Consider the following 20,602-nt stretch of genomic DNA (forward strand, 5'->3'; position numbering starts at 1 on the left):
ACCCAGTTATAGATCTCATGGAATGACCTTGCTTCATCTGTGTCTGTCAGCATTGCAAAATGAACAATGTGCTATGCAGGAAATGGATCTGAAAAATATGGACCCTCATCCAACTTTGCTCTAATTGCCACCTGATAAAAGCTTGCTGGATCTATATAAAGAACCCTCGCAACCCACGAGAAGCATTTTCTTGGCAAAATTAGTATAAATATTTACCAAAAATGAATGAAGACCCATAAAACACCATGCTGATGGACAAAGTGCTCCTCTACCTTGTGGAATAATGTTGTGTGTGTTTCTCACGAACATAAAAAATAAAAGGGAACCAGTCACCTCCGAAAACACTATTTACCTGCAGACATAGGGTTCATTTGCATGTCATTAGCATTTCAATCCTGTCCAGCCTCTGAACATGGGGCTAAAAGTACGAAATTGACTTCTTGCCTCCCGGGAGCTGCCAGCTTTCAGTCATGGGATGTAAACACGCCCCCTGCACTTTGACAGTTCACTCTGCACAGATGCATTGCAATGCCGGCTGTCAGAGTGCCTGGGCGTGTTTGACAGCTGGATTTCAGTCATGGGCTGTAATCAAAATGCCAGGCACTTTTACAGATTTGACAAAAAGCCGGGGGCTCCTGGGAGGAAAGAAGTTCATTTTCTCATGATTGCAGCACTTTCAGTAAGAAATCAGTGTAACATTATTTACCTGTAAAAAAGCTCTATATCTGTAGGTAAATAGCATTTTCCAAGGGGACCTTTTAACCCCTTCACGCCTTACATGCACATCATACATCGTACCCCTGCCTTCTGGCATGTGAGGCCGCATCTTTCCTGGCAGATGTTTGAGACTCAATCAGCCATCATGTGCCTTGAACAGACAGTCACAGGTGAGACGGCTGTCCAGGATCTGCTGAATACCACTGTGACTCATTACAATATTCCTGAGAAACCCAGCCAGTGGCTAGAGTTCACAGGAGATAGTGGAAAAAAAAAAAAAAAAAAAAAATTTTATTTATATATATATATATATATATATATATATATATATATATATATATATATATATATATATATATATATATATATATATATATATATATATAAATTTTTTTTTTTTTTTTTCCACTATCTCCTGTGAACTCTAGCCACTGGATATATATATCCATCCAACAATGTAGACCAGCTCACTCCTGTGAACCGCCTGGAACCTCAGCTGACCTGGTTAACTCCGTTGTGCCTGGATCTGGATGTAGGAGTCCATCCATACAAATGTGAACAACGACAAAGCAAAGTCCAGCAATAACGTGAGCAATCCAGGATGCTGTTAAAATTTTTTTTCTTTTTATTCATAAATCCATTAAAATGCAATGGTCCAAGCAGTTCAAAACAGCAATAACGCAGGAAAGTCGTGCAGATAGGACTACGCGTTTCAGCGGTAGAACCCGCCTTCTTCATGGTCCAGAATCTAATCTGCTTTCCAAACATGGAACCTTATATACATCCCACGCCCATCAGGGTAATTATAAACATATGTGAGAGACTTAAAAAACATGTGCTATAAAAGCAGATCAAACATATAAACTATCCACATATTGATCAGTATACAACATGCATAAAGATTATAAGGAAAGAATTCAACATATTGGAGAAAAGTACATTAGGAATGTCCAATAACCTGACCATAAGATTTAAGGCCCTGTGCACACAGTGCAGTTCCGCAGCAGATTTGGCCCTGCAGAACCGCAGCAGAAAAGCAACAGAACTGCACGTGATGCACAGTACCATTTAAGGCTATGTAAAACAAAAAAGGCTGTGCACATGCTGCAGATTTTTCTGCACAGATCTGGTGCAGAATAAAAGAAGCAGCATATCGCTTCTCCTGTGCGGCTCTGCTGCAGCTCTCCACCTGCTCCATTATAGAAATCTGCAGGCGGAAACTGCAGGGGAAATCCGCACAAAAACTGCACCAAATCTGCACTAAATCTGCACTAAAACTGCACTAAAACTGCACTAAAACTGCACTAAAACTGCAGGCAAAACGCAGATCATCTTACCTAAAGATTTAGCAAAATCTACGCGGAAAATTCCACAGCAGAATCCGCACCGTGTGCACATAGCCCCAGTGGTACAAAAACATAGAACAATAATATTAACCAGCATTATATAATACAAATATATCAATAGTGCATAATGATATCTAGGCGGTTATTAAAGCCCTGTGGCATGCGAGTCCCCAACTCAAATATCCACCTACTCTCTCTTGCAAGCACTTTATGAAAATCTCCCCCCCTCAATGGTTTTTTTACATGCTCTATGCCCATAAAGGAGAAACCGCGTAAATCCCCATTATGTTTTTTTGAAAAATGTCGGGATACTACTGATGCACCAACCATAGGCAAATTATTAGCGTCTGATAGGTGTTTGCGGATTCTAGTTTTAAGGGGGTTCATCGTGCAACCTACATATTGCATACGGCATATATTGCAATTAATTAGATACACTACATTCTCCGTATTACAGTTTATAAAAGAACAAACATTAAACTGTTTTTTATTGGAGATAGATGTAAATATTTTAGATTTATTAGCAAAACCGCAGCACTTACAGATATTGGCACCGCATTTAAAAAATCCTGTTTTTAACCAATTGCTAGGGGAAATTTTATCCGGATCTTTGAACATGCTGGGTGATAATAATGCAGCTAAAGTCGGGGCTCTTCTTGCCACAAAGGCAATATCATTATTTTCCACAATATTTTTCAAAATATCATTCTGAGATAACAAGGGAAGATATTTTTTGATGATTTTAACAATAGAATTGAACTGAGGACTATAATTGGTACTGAAAACCACCCTAGATTTTTTAGAGTCAAACTGTCTTTTTTTTCTCAGTAGATTCCAACAGCTTAACCCTATCCATGCCTGCTACCATTTTCCTGGCTCTGTCCAAGGACCAATTAGGATACCCCCCTTTTTTTTTTTTAAATTATTACAGGTCATTTCAATTCCTTCCTCCAATTTGTCACTAGATGTAGTATTCCTTTTTAGGCTAATAAGCTCCCCCACAGGAATATTCTGAATGACATGTTTGGGGTGATTAGAGGAAGCCATTAAAATACTATTGCATGCAATGGATTTTTTATAGGGAGATATCAGAACCCCATCATTGTCCAGATCTGCGGTCAATTTCAAATCCAAGAAGTTAATTGATACCTCATGACCACTACTAGTAAATTTTAGATTGAAATCATTCAAATCCAAATAAGAAAAGAAACTTTTTGCAAACGAGAGACTACCCCTCCAGACAAATATCAGATAATCAATAAATCTCCCCAGCCAAACAATATTATCTTTGTATAGGTTATCAATATTAAAGATATAATTTTCTTCCCACACAGACATAACCAGGTTAGCTAGGGAAGGTGAAAACTTGGCACCCATGCTCACACCCTGTGTCTGGAGGAAATATCTCTCATCAAACACAAAATAGTTGTGGCTTAAAAGAAATTGAATTGAGGAGACAATAAACCTCTGAATGGAATCCTCATAATTACTGTATCTGGACAAATAATATGTGATGCATCGTAACGCGATGTGATGGGGGATAGAAGGATATAACCCCACCACATCGCAAGATAACCACACAATCAGATTGCCAATTAAATTTTTCCATAATCTGTATTATACTTTTGGAATCTTTAAGATGACTTGGTGTTAATGGCACTAAAGGTTGAAGATAAAAATCAACCCACTCCCCTAGTTTCTCACTAAATGATCCGATCCCAGACACGATAGGTCTGAGAGGGGGAGGAAAAACCTCTTTATGAACTTTAGGGAGTGAGTGGTATATTGGGACAATCGGTGTTTCACAAAAAATAAATTTTTTTAATTCTGTCTGAAATGGCACCCATACTAATTCCCACCTGTAATAGATGTAATAATTCAGAGTTAAATGAATTAGTTGGATTAGATGGCAATTCAATATAGGTGCTACTGTTTTCTAAATCCAGCAAGTTCATTTTCTTATATAAACCAGCATTGAGAGCCACAATAGCGCCCCCCTTGTCTGCCTGGACAACAAGGAGATCGCCATTAGCCCTCAATTCATCAATTGCCCTATGTTCAGAAATACTCAGATTAAATTTAACCTCTTGATGTTCTACTTGATTATAGAGAGACACAAGCTCACTTTCAATTGTTTCCTGAAAAAAATCAAGGAAAGGAGGTCTCGATTTTACTGGGTAGAACATGGGATTACGAGTCTGAAACCTGTCATTTAGATTAACCCTATCCTCCAACTCTGTCTCCCCTTCTAGTTGTCTTAAATTAGAGACAGCTACCTGTTCACTAAAATGAATACAGTTATTATCAGATGATATACTGACAGATGATAAATCATTATACACATGAGTATTGTCCTCATTATAATGAACTTTGAGGGTCAAATTACGTGCAAATCTATTGATATCAACAATAGTGTCAAATAAACTGAATTTTTTAACTGGAGAAAAACCTAGTCCTTTAGACAAGAGTCCAATCTGTGAGTCTGTCAAAATGTAACTGGAAAGATTGAATACAGGAATCTCCATTAACGGCGCTTGCGAAACGTCATATGAAAACCTTTTGGAAATGTGTTTCCTTCCTCCCCTCTTGCATATTCGTTTTTTGGCAAGGCACCTTCTTGTTGAAAGTTCCTTTTTTGGTGTTTTTTGCCACCAGTCTGAATACTGGCTACTGAAGCAACTGAGGAGTCTGTTAATTCATCCGATGTTTCCCCAAAAGAGGTATCATAATTGGCCGTAGAATTAAAAAATACTTTAGGTTTCTTATACCAGGACTTATGTTTTCTCAGAATAGAGGGAGGATTACTAGCCCAATTATATATTTTGTCATTCTTGTAATCATCAAGATCTCTCTGAAAAGGAGATTTTTGTGTACTCACCGTAAAATCTCTTTCTCTTAGCCTTTAATTGGGGGACACAGAACCTTGGGTGTTATGCTGCTGTCCACTAGGAGGCGACACTATGCATAATCTGAAAAAAGATTAACTTTGGCTCCTCCTCTGCAGTATACACCCCTGGACGGCGTCAGCCTTCTCCAGTTTTGTGCCAAAGCATAAGGAGGAACGTAACCAAATAACATAACCATGCCTGTAAGAAGGCTACTATGTACGAGCTCAAGAACAATATGAGAACTCAACAGGAAACAACGGCCCGTAAGGGCAACAGGGTGGGAGCTGTGTCCCCCAATTAAAGGCTAAGAGAAAGATTTTACGGTGAGTACACAAAAATCTCCTTTACTCTGTCGCCTAATTGGGGGACACAGAACCTTGGGACGTCCCAAAGCAGTCCCTGGGTGGGAAGCACTGGACGAATATTGTGCTGACAGTCCCCTAGACTTGGGGTACTGCCGCCTGCAGAACCAGTCTACCCAGGCTCGCATCCGCTGAGGACTGGGTATGAACACTGTAGTGTTTCGTAAACGTGTGTAGGCTAGTCCAAGTGGCCGCCTTGCACACTTGTTGTGCCGAAGCCTGATGCCGAATGGCCCAGGAGGCCCCTACTGCCCGTGTAGAGTGTGCCGTGATACCGGCCGGAAGAGGGGAACTGTTAAGTCGGTAGGCCTCATGTATGGTGGACTTGATCCACCTGGCAAGGGTAGCCTTGGAAGCCGGCAACCCCTTGCGACTACCTTCCGTAAGAATGAAGAGGGAATCGGATTTCCGGAAAGGTGCAGTCCTGGACACGTAAATCCGCAATGCCCTGACTAGGTCAAGCGTATGCAGAGCCTTCTCCACTCTATGTACCGGAACCGGGCAAAGGGAAGGCAGTGAAATCTCTTCGTTAAGGTGAAAGTTGGACACAACCTTCGGAAGGAAGGATGGTACCGTGCGGAGAACCACCTTGTCCTGGTGAAAGGCTAGGAAAGGTCGTCTGCAGGAAAGTGCTGACAATTCCGACACTCTGCGTAACGAGGTGATAGCCACTAGAAAAACCACTTTCTGAGACAGAATGGAGAGTGGAACTTCTCTAAGAGGTTCGAAGGGTGGAGCTTGCAATGCTGTCAGGACCAGATTGAGGTCCCACGTATCCATCGGACGTTTGTAGGGAGGAACCAATCGGGAAACTCCCTGGATGAAAGTCCTTACTTGCGGTTTAATAGCAATGCGCTTTTGAAAAAGGACTGAAAGCGCCGACACCTGACTCTTAAGCGAACTTAAGGATAGCTTGGCATCTAGGCCCGATTGAAGAAAACCTAGTACCTTCGGGAGGTAATAAGGGAGTGGGACTTGTCCATGAGATTCGCACCAAGAAAAGAAGGCTCTCCAGGTACGATAATAGAGCTTGGCAGAGGCAGGCTTCCTTGCCCTGATCATAGTTGCAATGACTGCCGGTGAAAAACCTGCCTGGGTTAGAATCCAGGTTTCAAGGGCCATGCCGTCAAATTGAGGGCCCCTGAATTCTGGTGGAAGAACGGACCTTGAGACAGAAGGTCGTGGCGGTCGGGTAGACGCCAGGGGGCGTCTGCCGTAAGTTGGACGATCAGAGAATATGGGAAGCAAGATGTGCCACAGTCCGCGCTGCTGAATCCACAAAATCACCTGGGATGCAAGATGTAGTAACAAAGTACTGCTTTATTCCTTCCTACGCGTTTCGGCGCCCTTCCTGGCACCTTCCTCAGGGATATTACACCAGCCATAGGAGCAGGGAATTTATAGCCCCTTCCATTAGCAATTATGGGTGTGTTCTGTTTACATATGATGTCATAATGGTCATCACTGGGGGAGGGGCCAGCATTTTTGGCACAATTTCACACAAATAACATAATAAAACAAGAAAATCCTTCAAAATACTTGCTAAAATGTACATAAAAATCCTACCAGTAAAATGATATAAAGACCTTCATAAAAATTGCAGCGGAAACATTGCCAAAGTATCCAGACTGTCAATGCAAAAACAAAAAAATTTTTTTTAAAAAATATTATCTCCCGACTTTCAGGGTAGTAGAACCCATGTGTTTACTGGTTTCATTTTTTTCTCTTGTGACTTATGTTGAGCGCCACCGTTCTGCTGATATCAGTGCCTTTGGAACATAGGTTCTATGAACTATTTTTTCACAAAACTATCCTGTTAAATATGTGATACTATGGTTTGTTAAAAAATTATTATAAAAAATTGCAATGAACAATTTTCTTTATTTTTGTTTTGTAGGAGGGAATCAAGGAGCGATGCCACTATTAAATAAAATGGATTATTTCTAAAATTAACTGCTTTAAAAAACTTATTTTTATTTTCATTTTTATTTTTATTATTTATTATCAATAAAGAATTATCTAAAAATTACTATTATATAATCGTATTATTAAAAATGGCCTGAAGAAAGTATCTATCATCTTCCGTATAGTTATGGTCACTATTTTATATATTAATTGTGGTGGTGTCACCCATGAAACGTGTGTCTTTTGGTCTAGCACACCTGGGTTCAAGTCACAGGTCTCCATGCAGGCATAAATGACATTGTCTTTTGTAATATCAGGAAAAATTATAAATTGTTATGAGCTTATGCATATTAAATTAGGGAATTGTGAAATTCTAGATAGGATACCAACTTTGATATATATTTAAACAAAATAAATGTGTCATTAGGTGTATGTGAGACATTAAGTGTTTAGATATACCCGTGCGATCAAAAAAGTAGTCAGATGAAAAAATAAATAAAATGAAAAAAGATAGAATGAAAAAATAAAGTGAGGTTTGCTTAAGTGTGTGACATAAGGATGCAGGAATTCCTCCTACTATGGTGCGCCTTTCTTACCCACTCAGGATGTGACCAAGAGAGGGGGGGGGGGTTGGGGGATTATAATTTATATTAGTTCTGAAATTATGTTTAGCCCTCTCGGTTTTAATGTGTCCAGTTTAAACATCCAATATTTTTCACGTTTTTTGAGCAGCTCGAATCTGTTGGGTATATTCACTGCTATATGATCGATCGGGGTTATCTTGATTGCTGTTGCATCTCTGTTATGATACGTGTCATAATGGAATGACACTCCATGTGCTCTATACCCACTCTTTATATTTGAACGATGTTTGTTTAGCCGCTCATGAAGTGGTCTGATAGTTCTGCCAACATACTGCATGCCACATGGACACTCAAGCAGGTAAATTACAAACTCTGTAGAGCAATTCATGTCATGTTTAATGGTAAAGGATTCATTCGTTGATGCGGATTTAAAGCTGCTTGTCTGTTGGATGCTCCGACAACAAAGGCATCTATTTTTTCTACATTTTGATGTCTTTTTCTGCAGTACTTTGGCATAATTCGTGGTTGTCTTCTGTTTGAGCCTACTAGGAGCTATTATCCCTTTAATGTTTGGCGCCCTGCGGAAAGTAATTCCTGGTCTATCAGGTACAATGGATTTTAATATTGGATCACTTAGAAGTAAGTGCCAGTGTCTATGAAGGCATTTTTTGATTGACTTGTGACAATTATTATAAGTCGTTTTTTTTGGGTATCCTTTCTCTAGGAATCTTTTTCTGAGTATTTCAGATTGAGAAGCGTAGTCATCCTTGGAAGTGCAATTCTTCTTAATCCTTCTAAATTGATTGGCCGGTATATTACGCAGCCATTTTGTGTAATGTCCACTCCTGAAGTCAATATATGAATTCCTGTCCGTAGGCTTAAAGTATGTTTTTGTATGTATCCTTGTGCCATCAGAGAAAATTGTTAGGTCCAGGAAATTGATGCTTTCTTCATGTATTGTTCGTTCAAAATTTATCCCCCAGTGGTTATTAATGATGTCACTGAAAAACTCCTCCATGTCACCAACTTCCGTGTCCCAGATCAGGAATAAGTCATCAATAAACCTTTTATATAAAACCAAGCCATTCTTGTATTTGTTTCCATATATATGTATGTCTTCAAAAAGACCCATAAAAAGATTAGCGTACGAACAAGCTGTTTTCGAACCCATAGCTGTACCATACTTTTGATGGTACATGTCACCATCAAAGGTGAAAAAGTTATTGTTTAATATGAAATTTAGGCCATCCAGAATGAAGTTGATGTTCCTTATATCCAATTGTATGTCTCTTTTTAGGTAGTATTCAATACAGAGTAATCCTATTTCATGACCTATATTCGTGTACAATGATGTAACATCCATGGTGACAAATCTATATGATTTTTTCCATGTGATTCTTCCCAAAATCCTGATCATATCCGTAGAATCCTTAATATAGCTTTCTAATTTCACCACGTATTTCTGTAAATTTCTATCAATATAGGTGGCAAGGTTACTTGTCAGGGAATCAATTCCTGAGATTATTGGTCGCCCAGGGGGATTGTCCAAGCTTTTATGAATCTTGGGCAAGTGGTATAGGAATGGAATGGGGGGTTGCCTTTTTATTAGAAACTTCTTTAAGTCCTTATTAATTATCCCCTGTTGGAATGCCATGTTTATATTTTGATTGTGTATTTTTGTTAATGTGGGGTACGGGTTATTTTTTACTTTCTCATAGTATTTAGTGTCCGACAATAATCTTAATGCTTCTTTTTTATAATCATTGGTGTTTTGTATCACTATGCCGCCCCCCTTATCGGCTGCCCGAATTACTATTTCACTATTCTTACCCAAATTTTTCAGGGCTTCTCTCTCTTTCTTCGTGAGATTATTCTTATCCCCCCTTAAGTTGCCGGCTTTCTTCATTAAGGTGTCCTTTTTAAGATCTTTTAATAGTAAGTCTTGGAACGTCTCTAGTATATGACCCCTACTTTCCAAGGGATAGAAATTGGATTTTGTTTTCAGAGTAGGATCAGATGGTGCTTCACTTTTGTTATCTTTCGTGTCATCTGGCTTTAATAAGAAATGCCTTTTGAGAGTCAACCTCCTAATATACTGATGCACATCTATAAAAAGTTTAAAATCGTCTGGTTGGTTCGTGGGGCAGAAAAGTAAGCCCTTATTCAGAAGCTCCTTTTCTTCTTCTGTCAATGAATAATCTGATAAATTAATGACATTATTATTAGTTACCGTTATCTGTTTCAATCCCGGAAAGTGATCTTTGCTTTTTTCTTTATTTCCTCTTCCTCTTTTTCCTCTTTTTTTCTTTTTCCAAGAGCGGGACTGAAAAATTTCGTTATATTTTGATTTGTTACGTTTACAGCAGCTAAAAAAGGAACTATGCCATTATTTTGATTTTTTGAGTTGTCTAATATAACCTTTTGTGTAGGGGTATTGCTACCTGTTTCTATAGGTGTTGGTGTTACTATACTGATTAAATCCTCCTGGTTCTGATCAGTTTCTGTAATAATCATTAAGTCGGGTACAGAGTTTTTATTGTTTTTCAATGGCTTATTATTGTCATGTAATATGATTGGGTCTAGGGGCCTCTCTCTGTTGATTCTATCGATGAGTTCTTTGATTTTGTTAAGATGTTCATCAACATTAACTGTTCCAGTTCCAACAGGTTTTGGATCCTCTGCATTATTATGTACTTGTGCTACAGTAATGACTTGATTGCTGCTAGCTGGCTCGTTATTGGATGCTTCTTTGTTTATATTCCTATCCCCATTGATTAATCTTGTCATGCTGCTAGGTAATTTCTCTATCACGATGAAACCCTCATCATCCAATATTTCATCTGGAAAAAGGCTTGACTCCTCTTTGCTATCTATTACCTCCTCATCCATTGTCTCAATTTCATTAGTGCTCACAGTCACCGTAGATCTTAGGTTCAGTCCCTGTGTGCTGGATTTTTCAGGACCGTGCCTAGACACTGTTTTTGTCTCTGTCTGCATTTTGTTCCCAATAGGTGCTATCTCCGTATTATTCTTCCTAAAATCTATAGTATTTTGACTGTCTTGACTATTACTAGTGTTATTTCTTGTATCTCTATTGGGAACAAAATGCAGACAGAGACAAAAACAGTGTCTAGGCACGGTCCTGAAAAATCCAGCACACAGGGACTGAACCTAAGATTTACGGTGACTGTGAGCACTAATGAAATTGAGACAATGGATGAGGAGGTAATAGATAGCAAAGAGGAGTCAAGCCTTTTTCCAGATGAAATATTGGATGATGAGGGTTTCATCGTGATAGAGAAATTACCTAGCAGCATGACAAGATTAATCAATGGGGATAGGAATATAAACAAAGAAGCATCCAATAACGAGCCAGCTAGCAGCAATCAAGTCATTACTGTAGCACAAGTACATAATAATGCAGAGGATCCAAAACCTGTTGGAACTGGAACAGTTAATGTTGATGAACATCTTAACAAAATCAAAGAACTCATCGATAGAATCAACAGAGAGAGGCCCCTAGACCCAATCATATTACATGACAATAATAAGCCATTGAAAAACAATAAAAACTCTGTACCCGACTTAATGATTATTACAGAAACTGATCAGAACCAGGAGGATTTAATCAGTATAGTAACACCAACACCTATAGAAACAGGTAGCAATACCCCTACACAAAAGGTTATATTAGACAACTCAAAAAATCAAAATAATGGCATAGTTCCTTTTTTAGCTGCTGTAAACGTAACAAATCAAAATATAACGAAATTTTTCAGTCCCGCTCTTGGAAAAAGAAAAAAAGAGGAAAAAGAGGAAGAGGAAATAAAGAAAAAAGCAAAGATCACTTTCCGGGATTGAAACAGATAACGGTAACTAATAATAATGTCATTAATTTATCAGATTATTCATTGACAGAAGAAGAAAAGGAGCTTCTGAATAAGGGCTTACTTTTCTGCCCCACGAACCAACCAGACGATTTTAAACTTTTTATAGATGTGCATCAGTATATTAGGAGGTTGACTCTCAAAAGGCATTTCTTATTAAAGCCAGATGACACGAAAGATAACAAAAGTGAAGCACCATCTGATCCTACTCTGAAAACAAAATCCAATTTCTATCCCTTGGAAAGTAGGGGTCATATACTAGAGACGTTCCAAGACTTACTATTAAAAGATCTTAAAAAGGACACCTTAATGAAGAAAGCCGGCAACTTAAGGGGGGATAAGAATAATCTCACGAAGAAAGAGAGAGAAGCCCTGAAAAATTTGGGTAAGAATAGTGAAATAGTAATTCGGGCAGCCGATAAGGGGGGCGGCATAGTGATACAAAACACCAATGATTATAAAAAAGAAGCATTAAGATTATTGTCGGACACTAAATACTATGAGAAAGTAAAAAATAACCCGTACCCCACATTAACAAAAATACACAATCAAAAAATAAACATGGCATTCCAACAGGGGATAATTAATAAGGACTTAAAGAAGTTTCTAATAAAAAGGCAACCCCCCATTCCATTCCTATACCACTTGCCCAAGATTCATAAAAGCTTTGACAATCCCCCTGGGCGACCAATAATCTCAGGAATTGATTCCCTGACAAGTAACCTTGCCACCTATATTGATAGAAATTTACAGAAATACGTGGTGAAATTAGAAAGCTATATTAAGGATTCTACGGATATGATCAGGATTTTGGGAAGAATCACATGGAAAAAATCATATAGATTTGTCACCATGGATGTTACATCATTGTACACGAATATAGGTCATGAAATAGGATTACTCTGTATTGAATACTACCTAAAAAGAGACATACAATTGGATATAAGGAACATCACCTTCATTCTGGATGGCCTAAATTTCATATTAAACAATAACTTTTTCACCTTTGATGGTGACATGTACCATCAAAAGTATGGTACAGCTATGGGTTCGAAAACAGCTTGTTCGTACGCTAATCTTTTTATGGGTCTTTTTGAAGACATACATATATATGGAAACAAATACAAGAATGGCTTGGTTTTATATAAAAGGTTTATTGATGACTTATTCCTGATCTGGGACACGGAAGTTGGTGACATGGAGGAGTTTTTCAGTGACATCATTAATAACCACTGGGGGATAAATTTTGAACGAACAATACATGAAGAAAGCATCAATTTCCTGGACCTAACAATTTTCTCTGATGGCACAAGGATACATACAAAAACATACTTTAAGCCTACGGACAGGAATTCATATATTGACTTCAGGAGTGGACATTACACAAAATGGCTGCGTAATATACCGGCCAATCAATTTAGAAGGATTAAGAAGAATTGCACTTCCAAGGATGACTACGCTTCTCAATCTGAAATACTCAGAAAAAGATTCCTAGAGAAAGGATACCCAAAAAAATTGATATCCAGCACACAAAAGCACAGTGGAGAAATCCCGCAAGAAACCCTCCTTATACAGAAAGACAGAAAAGGGACAGAGAAGAATAAAGCATTTAATTTTATAACGACTTATAATAATTGTCACAAGTCAATCAAAAAATGCCTTCATAGACACTGGCACTTACTTCTAAGTGATCCAATATTAAAATCCATTGTACCTGATAGACCAGGAATTACTTTCCGCAGGGCGCCAAACATTAAAGGGATAATAGCTCCTAGTAGGCTCAAACAGAAGACAACCACGAATTATGCCAAAGTACTGCAGAAAAAGACATCAAAATGTAGAAAAAATAGATGCCTTTGTTGTCGGAGCATCCAACAGACAAGCAGCTTTAAATCCGCATCAACGAATGAATCCTTTACCATTAAACATGACATGAATTGCTCTACAGAGTTTGTAATTTACCTGCTTGAGTGTCCATGTGGCATGCAGTATGTTGGCAGAACTATCAGACCACTTCATGAGCGGCTAAACAAACATCGTTCAAATATAAAGAGTGGGTATAGAGCACATGGAGTGTCATTCCATTATGACACGTATCATAACAGAGATGCAACAGCAATCAAGATAACCCCGATCGATCATATAGCAGTGAATATACCCAACAGATTCGAGCTGCTCAAAAAACGTGAAAAATATTGGATGTTTAAACTGGACACATTAAAACCGAGAGGGCTAAACATAATTTCAGAACTAATATAAATTATAATCCCCCAACCCCCCCCCTCTCTTGGTCACATCCTGAGTGGGTAAGAAAGGCGCACCATAGTAGGAGGAATTCCTGCATCCTTATGTCACACACTTAAGCAAACCTCACTTTATTTTTTCATTCTATCTTTTTTCATTTTATTTATTTTTTCATCTGACTACTTTTTTGATCGCACGGGTATATCTAAACACTTAATGTCTCACATACACCTAATGACACATTTATTTTGTTTAAATATATATCAAAGTTGGTATCCTATCTAGAATTTCACAATTCCCTAATTTAATATGCATAAGCTCATAACAATTTATAATTTTTCCTGATATTACAAAAGACAATGTCATTTATGCCTGCATGGAGACCTGTGACTTGAACCCAGGTGTGCTAGACCAAAAGACACACGTTTCATGGGTGACACCACCACAATTAATATATAAAATAGTGACCATAACTATACGGAAGATGATAGATACTTTCTTCAGGCCATTTTTAATAATACGATTATATAATAGTAATTTAGATAATTCTTTATTGATAATAAATAATAAAAATAAAAATGAAAATAAAAATAAGTTTTTTAAAGCAGTTAATTTTAGAAATAATCCATTTTATTTAATAGTGGCATCGCTCCTTGATTCCCTCCTACAAAACAAAAATAAAGAAAATTGTTCATTGCAATTTTTTATAATAATTTTTTAACAAACCATAGTATCACATATTTAACAGGATAGTTTTGTGAAAAAATAGTTCATAGAACCTATGTTCCAAAGGCACTGATATCAGCAGAACGGTGGCGCTCAACATAAGTCACAAGAGAAAAAAATGAAACCAGTAAACACATGGGTTCTACTACCCTGAAAGTCGGGAGATAATATTTTTTAAAAAAAATTTTTTTGTTTTTGCATTGACAGTCTGGATACTTTGGCAATGTTTCCGCTGCAATTTTTATGAAGGTCTTTATATCATTTTACTGGTAGGATTTTTATGTACATTTTAGCAAGTATTTTGAAGGATTTTCTTGTTTTATTATGTTGTGTGAAATTGTGCCAAAAATGCTGGCCCCTCCCCCAGTGATGACCATTATGACATCATATGTAAACAGAACACACCCATAATTGCTAATGGAAGGGGCTATAAATTCCCTGCTCCTATGGCTGGTGTAATATCCCTGAGGAAGGTGCCAGGAAGGGCGCCGAAACGCGCAGGAAGGAATAAAGCAGTACTTTGTTACTACATCTTGCATCCCAGGTGATTTTGTGGATTCAGCAGCGCGGACTGTGGCACATCTTGCTTCCCATATTCTCTGGCCATTTTTTCCACTTTGGAGTGGTCGGTGGAGGTCCTGCAGCAGCTGATACTGTGTTATGTCTTCAAGCCAGTTGTGGGTCACACAACCGGAATAGGTGAGTGGAACTGCATTACACCACTCACATCGTAGTGTCACTAGTGATAGGGTACTATTGCACCTCTTGTTCCCCCACCCTTTTTGTATTGTAAGTTGGACGATGTCGGCGTACCAAGTACGTCTGGGCCAGTCTGGCGCGATGAGGATGGTCGGAACTCCCTCTTGCTTGACCTTCCTCACGACCCTGGCTATTAGGGGGAGGGGTGGAAAAATGTACAGGAGTCGGAACTGGGACCAGTCCTGGACCAGGGCATCCGCTCCGAGCGACCGCGGGTCGTGTGTCCTGGCCATGAAATTGGGAACCTTGGCATTGAGATGGGATGCCATTAGGTCCACATCCGGGGTTCCCCATCGTTGACAGATCTGGTAAAAAATCTCGGGATGGAGAGACCACTCCCCCCGAGTCCATTCCTTGCCTGCTGAGGAAGTCGGCTTCCCAGTTTTCTACACCCGGAATGTGTACCGCAGAAAGAACCGACCTTGTGTCTTCCGCCCAGCGGAGGATATGAGCCACTTCTCTCATTGCCTGGGCGCTGCGGGTCCCGCCTTGGTGATTCACGTATGCCACAGCCGTGGCATTGTCCGACTGTATCCGTATGTGCGAGGCTGCAAGCAAGTGATGAAAGGCTCTCAGTGCCAAGAGAATGGCCCTGATTTCCAGAACATTGATGGGCAATGTCACTTCCCTCGGTGACCACTTGCCCTGTGCCCTGTGATGTAGGTGTACCGCCCCCCAGCCTGTCAGGCTTGCATCGGTAGTCAGGATCTTCCATTGTCCTGAGAGGAATGGCTTCCCTCGTGTAAGCGAGGTTGGTTTGAGCCACCAGTGCAGGGACCTCCTGGTCGATGACGTCAACCTGAACTCCCTGTCGAGGGAGAAGGGGTTCCTGTCCCAAGATCTGAGTATGGCTAGCTGAAGGACCCTGAGGTGAAACTGGGCAAATGGCACTGCCTCTATTGCTGCTGCCATCCTGCCGAGGATTCTCATGGCAAACCGGAGAGATCGAGGAGGACTGCGAAGGAGTGTGCGAACTCCCAGACGGATGGCCAGTGTCTTGTCCTTGGGAAGGAGCACCAGGCCCCTGGTGGTGTCGAATACCATTCCCAGGAATGTTAGAGTCCGAGTTGGGATGGTCGACGATTTCTGTAGGTTGACTAGCCATCCCAGGCGACTCAGAGTGTCTAGAGTGATTGAGACACTGACCTCGCAGTCTTTGAAAGTGGGAGACTTGACGAGGAGGTCGTCCAGGTACGGGACGACTAGAATGCCTCTTGAGTGCAGGACGTCCATGGTGGCCGCCATGACTTTGGTGAACGTTCTTGGAGCCGTGGCGAGTCCGAACGGAAGGGCGACAAACTGGTAGTGGTTTTGGTTGACCGCGAACCTGAGAAACCTTTGGTGGGCGGGAGCAATTGGTATGTGGAGATACGCATCCTGTATGTCTATGGAGGCGAGGAATTCTCCCTGCTCCATGGATGCAACGATGGACCGGAGGGACTCCATGCGGAAATGACGGACCCGTACGTAATTGTTGAGCTGTTTTAGGTCCAGTATGGGTCGGACGCCGCCTCCTTTCTTGGGGACTACAAACAAATTTGAGTAGAATCCTCGGAATCTCTCGTTCGCGGGAACCGGCACCACAACTCCTGATTGAAGGAGAGAGGAAACCTCTTGGTGGAAGACACGAGCCTTTTCTGGTGGTGTTGGAGGAACAGAAAGGAAGAACCGGTTCGGTGGAACGGAAGTGAACTCTATCTTGTATCCGGAAGACACTATTTCCCTGACCCACCTGTCTTCTGTAATAGGCAGCCAGACTTGCTGAAAGAGTAAAAGTCGGCCGCCTACTGGTGGGGTGTCTTCCGGAGGTCTCGAGTCATGATGAAGTGAAGTTCTGAGGTTTTCCTCCCTTGGGTTTCGCTTGGCCTGCTTTCGACTGCCAAGACCTGTCCGGTCGCTGCTGCGTCCGTGGGTCGTCTCTGCGTGGAGAACGGTTGCGGTTTTGCACTGGGCGCGAAACGGACCAGCCCGAGGAATTCCGAAAGGATCGGAATCGCGTCTGGTTTCTTCGTTTGAACGTGCGTTTCGGTTTTAGTTGAGGGAGAGAGGTACTCTTACCCCCGGTGGCATTGGCTATCATGGTGTTCAACTTTTCGCCGAAAAGTCTACCAGTAGAATACGGAAGTCGCGTGAGGATGCGTCGGATCGTGATGGCATTTGATGCTATTCCCGCTACACCTCTGGCGGAATCCAGGGCTGCATGAATCATGTAGTCTGCTACCACTGCCATCTGGACCGCTTGGTCCGAGAGTTAAGGATTTGAAGCCTGAAGACCCTCCTGTAGTCTTTTGGCCCAAGCTAGGATGGCCTTGGCTGCCCAAACTGAAGCAAACGCAGGGCTCAGAGAGGCGCCTGCCGCTTCGAAAATAGAACGAGCCATGCGTTCTACTTGCCGGTCTGCTGCGTCCCTGAGGGTTGAGCTATCCGGCAGAGAGAGTAAATTCTGCGCTGCTAGCCTAGAAACCGGAGGGTCCACTTCAGGTGGATCTGCCCATTGTTTGGTGTCTTCCTGTGGGAAAGGGTACTTCGCTTCCAGATATTTGCGATTAGCGAATTTTTTGTCAGGCTGCGCAAACTGTTTGGTAAGTATTTTCTCAAACTCATCGTGATTAGGGAAGACCTTAGGTGGTTTTTGAACACTTTTGAAGCAAATCCTATGTTTTGGGACTTCCGGGGGCGACTCTGGAATTTTTAGCACCCGATGAATAGAAGAAATTATGTCCTCAACTAGCGCTGTATTGCTAGGGGGAGAAGGTACCACGGACCTGACCGTTTCATTATCTGAGCCGGAGTCACAGATGCCCTCCGAATCCTGTGCCTCACTAAGGTGATCCCTGGAGGGCGACCTGGGGCGGGGGTCTTCTGTGGTGGGGGATCCCTGTGGTAAATTGCACTGTCTGTCTGTGGCAGGGGACTGCCCAGGAGACCTGGAATGACGCTGTCTCTCCCTAGAGGGGAACGACCTTGTGCTATAGTGCGACTCAGGTGATCGAGACCTGTGAGTCTGCTTACGTCTGTGAGAGTCGGAAGCAGCATGTTCCTGAGACAAGCTGTCCGTTTGCTGTGTACCGTCCATAGCCGGGGTCCGACTCTGCAGAGCTTGCAGCAATGTAGCAGTTAGGTTGTCTATGGACTGTGACATAGACTGAGACATCTGAGTTGCCCATTCCGGCGTGGCCTGTGACAATGAAGCGTCAGTAGGGACTCCCTGGGGTTCTGACCCAGAGTTCTGGATGCAGACCCGGCAGTGCGGATACGTGCTGCCACTAGGGAGCGTGGCTTTGCAGGCTGTGCAGAATGCATAGAAACATTCCTGCCTGGTTCTCTTCCTTGAGCCCGGCATAGTGCACAGAGGCTGGCTATAAGGGATCATACAGGGGTGGCTACGCAGAGGGAACCCACAGAAAGCCTTATAGGAAGTATAGATTCACAGCTGAGTAATGAGAACCCAGCTGTGAGCTTACCCCACCGGTGTGCCCCTAGGTCCAGCGCCGACAGATCCAAGTTCTGTGCCCCCCGGAGACCGCTGTGATGCTTCTCTCCTGGATCTCATCCAGAAAAAATGGCCACCGGGGCTCTGAGGAGAGGGAGGAGGGGGCGGAGAGCTGAAAAGGGCGCGCTGGGCTGTGTAAAAACGCGCCCTTTCTGCCTCAATCCGCCCCTTCTATGACACTCCAGTGTGTCATTTTGGTCATCCGGGGGGCGGGGAAAAGGCGGCGGCTTCAGCTAGGCCGAAGCCGCGGTCTAAATTTGAAGCCTGATGCCCAGGAGGGCTCCAGAGCGGCGCGGTAGTCCGGGGGGGGAGGCGGATTTGTACCAGACCCCCCCAGAACGGTCGACTGGATAGCGGTGGGGGTAGCAGGGGTAGCGGTTTTTGTATGGAGCCGCTGCTGCTGCAGAGACAGGGACGCAGCAAAAGCCCTGTTTCTGCTGTGCCATCCAGTCCGCACCCTCCCCCGGCCCCCACAGGATCCCTCAGCCGGCCTGGGGTCCCTGGAAGCTGCGGAATGCTGCCTGATCTCCGACCCTACCTGAGGCGTCTCAACCTAATACCCCCTGCGGGGGATTAGGGAGGGTGCGTCTGTCACCGTCAGGGGGTCTTCATCCTCGCCTCGACCTCAACCCAGACCCCTTAAGGGTGTTGGGGAAGGAGGGGGGTCTCGACCTCGAACCAGGACCCGAGGGACTGGGGAGGGAGCGACATGGGGAAAAAAACCACCTCAACCTCAACCGGGTACCCCTAATAGGGGACCGAGGAGGGAGCCATGCCGGGAGTCTCGCTGGAGACCCACTTTTCTTCATCTGTATTTCCGGTGAAAAAAAGGAAAAAAACGGAAGAAAAAAGGTGTGCCTCCTTGCGACACTAAGCAAAAACTGGAGAAGGCTGACGCCGTCCAGGGGTGTATACTGCAGAGGAGGAGCCAAAGTTAATCTTTTTTCAGATTATGCATAGTGTCGCCTACTAGTGGACAGCAGCATAACACCCAAGGTTCTGTGTCCCCCAATTAGGCGACAGAGTAATTTTCTTTTCTTTATAGCTATAATAGAATGCTCCCTTCTTTTTAAATTATTATACATGCGGTCCTGGAATTTTATGGTCAGGTTATTGGACATTCCTAATGTACTTTTCTCCAATATGTTGAATTCTTTCCTTATAATCTTTATGCATGTTGTATACTGATCAATATGTGGATAGTTTATGTGTTTGATCTGCTTTTATAGCACATGTTTAACTCTCACATATGTTTATAATTACCCTGATGGGAGTGGGATGTATATAAGGTTCCATGTTTGGAAAGCAGATTAGATTCTGGACCGTGAAGAAGGCGGGTTCTACCGCTGAAACGCGTAGTCCTATCTGCACGACTTTCCTGCGTTATTGCTGTTTGGAACTGCTTGGACCATTGCATTTTAATGGATTTATGAATAAAAAGAAAAAAAATTTTAACAGCATCCTGGATTGCTCACGTTATTGCTGGACTTTGCTTTGTCGTTGTATATATATATATATATATATATATATATATATATATATATATATATATATATATATATACACATACACACACACACACAGTGCCTACAAGTAGTATTCAACCCCCTGCAGATTTAGCAGGTTTACACATTCGGAATTAACTTTGCACTGTGACATTTGGACTGTAGATCAGCCTGGAAGTTTGAAAT

General features: G+C 41.8%; 1 protein-coding gene across 9 annotated transcripts in view; it reads right to left on the minus strand.

Moving 5' to 3' along the window:
• Positions 1-20,602, minus strand: part of ADD1 (adducin 1) — a 176,750-nt gene that overhangs the window by 77,950 nt on the left and 78,198 nt on the right. The window lies entirely within an intron of this gene.

This window comes from Dendrobates tinctorius, unplaced genomic scaffold (assembly GCF_039654945.1).
Source record: "Dendrobates tinctorius isolate UK_male_01 unplaced genomic scaffold, ASM3965494v1 ptg000039l, whole genome shotgun sequence".
In the NCBI taxonomy this organism is placed as follows: Eukaryota; Metazoa; Chordata; class Amphibia; order Anura; family Dendrobatidae; genus Dendrobates; species Dendrobates tinctorius.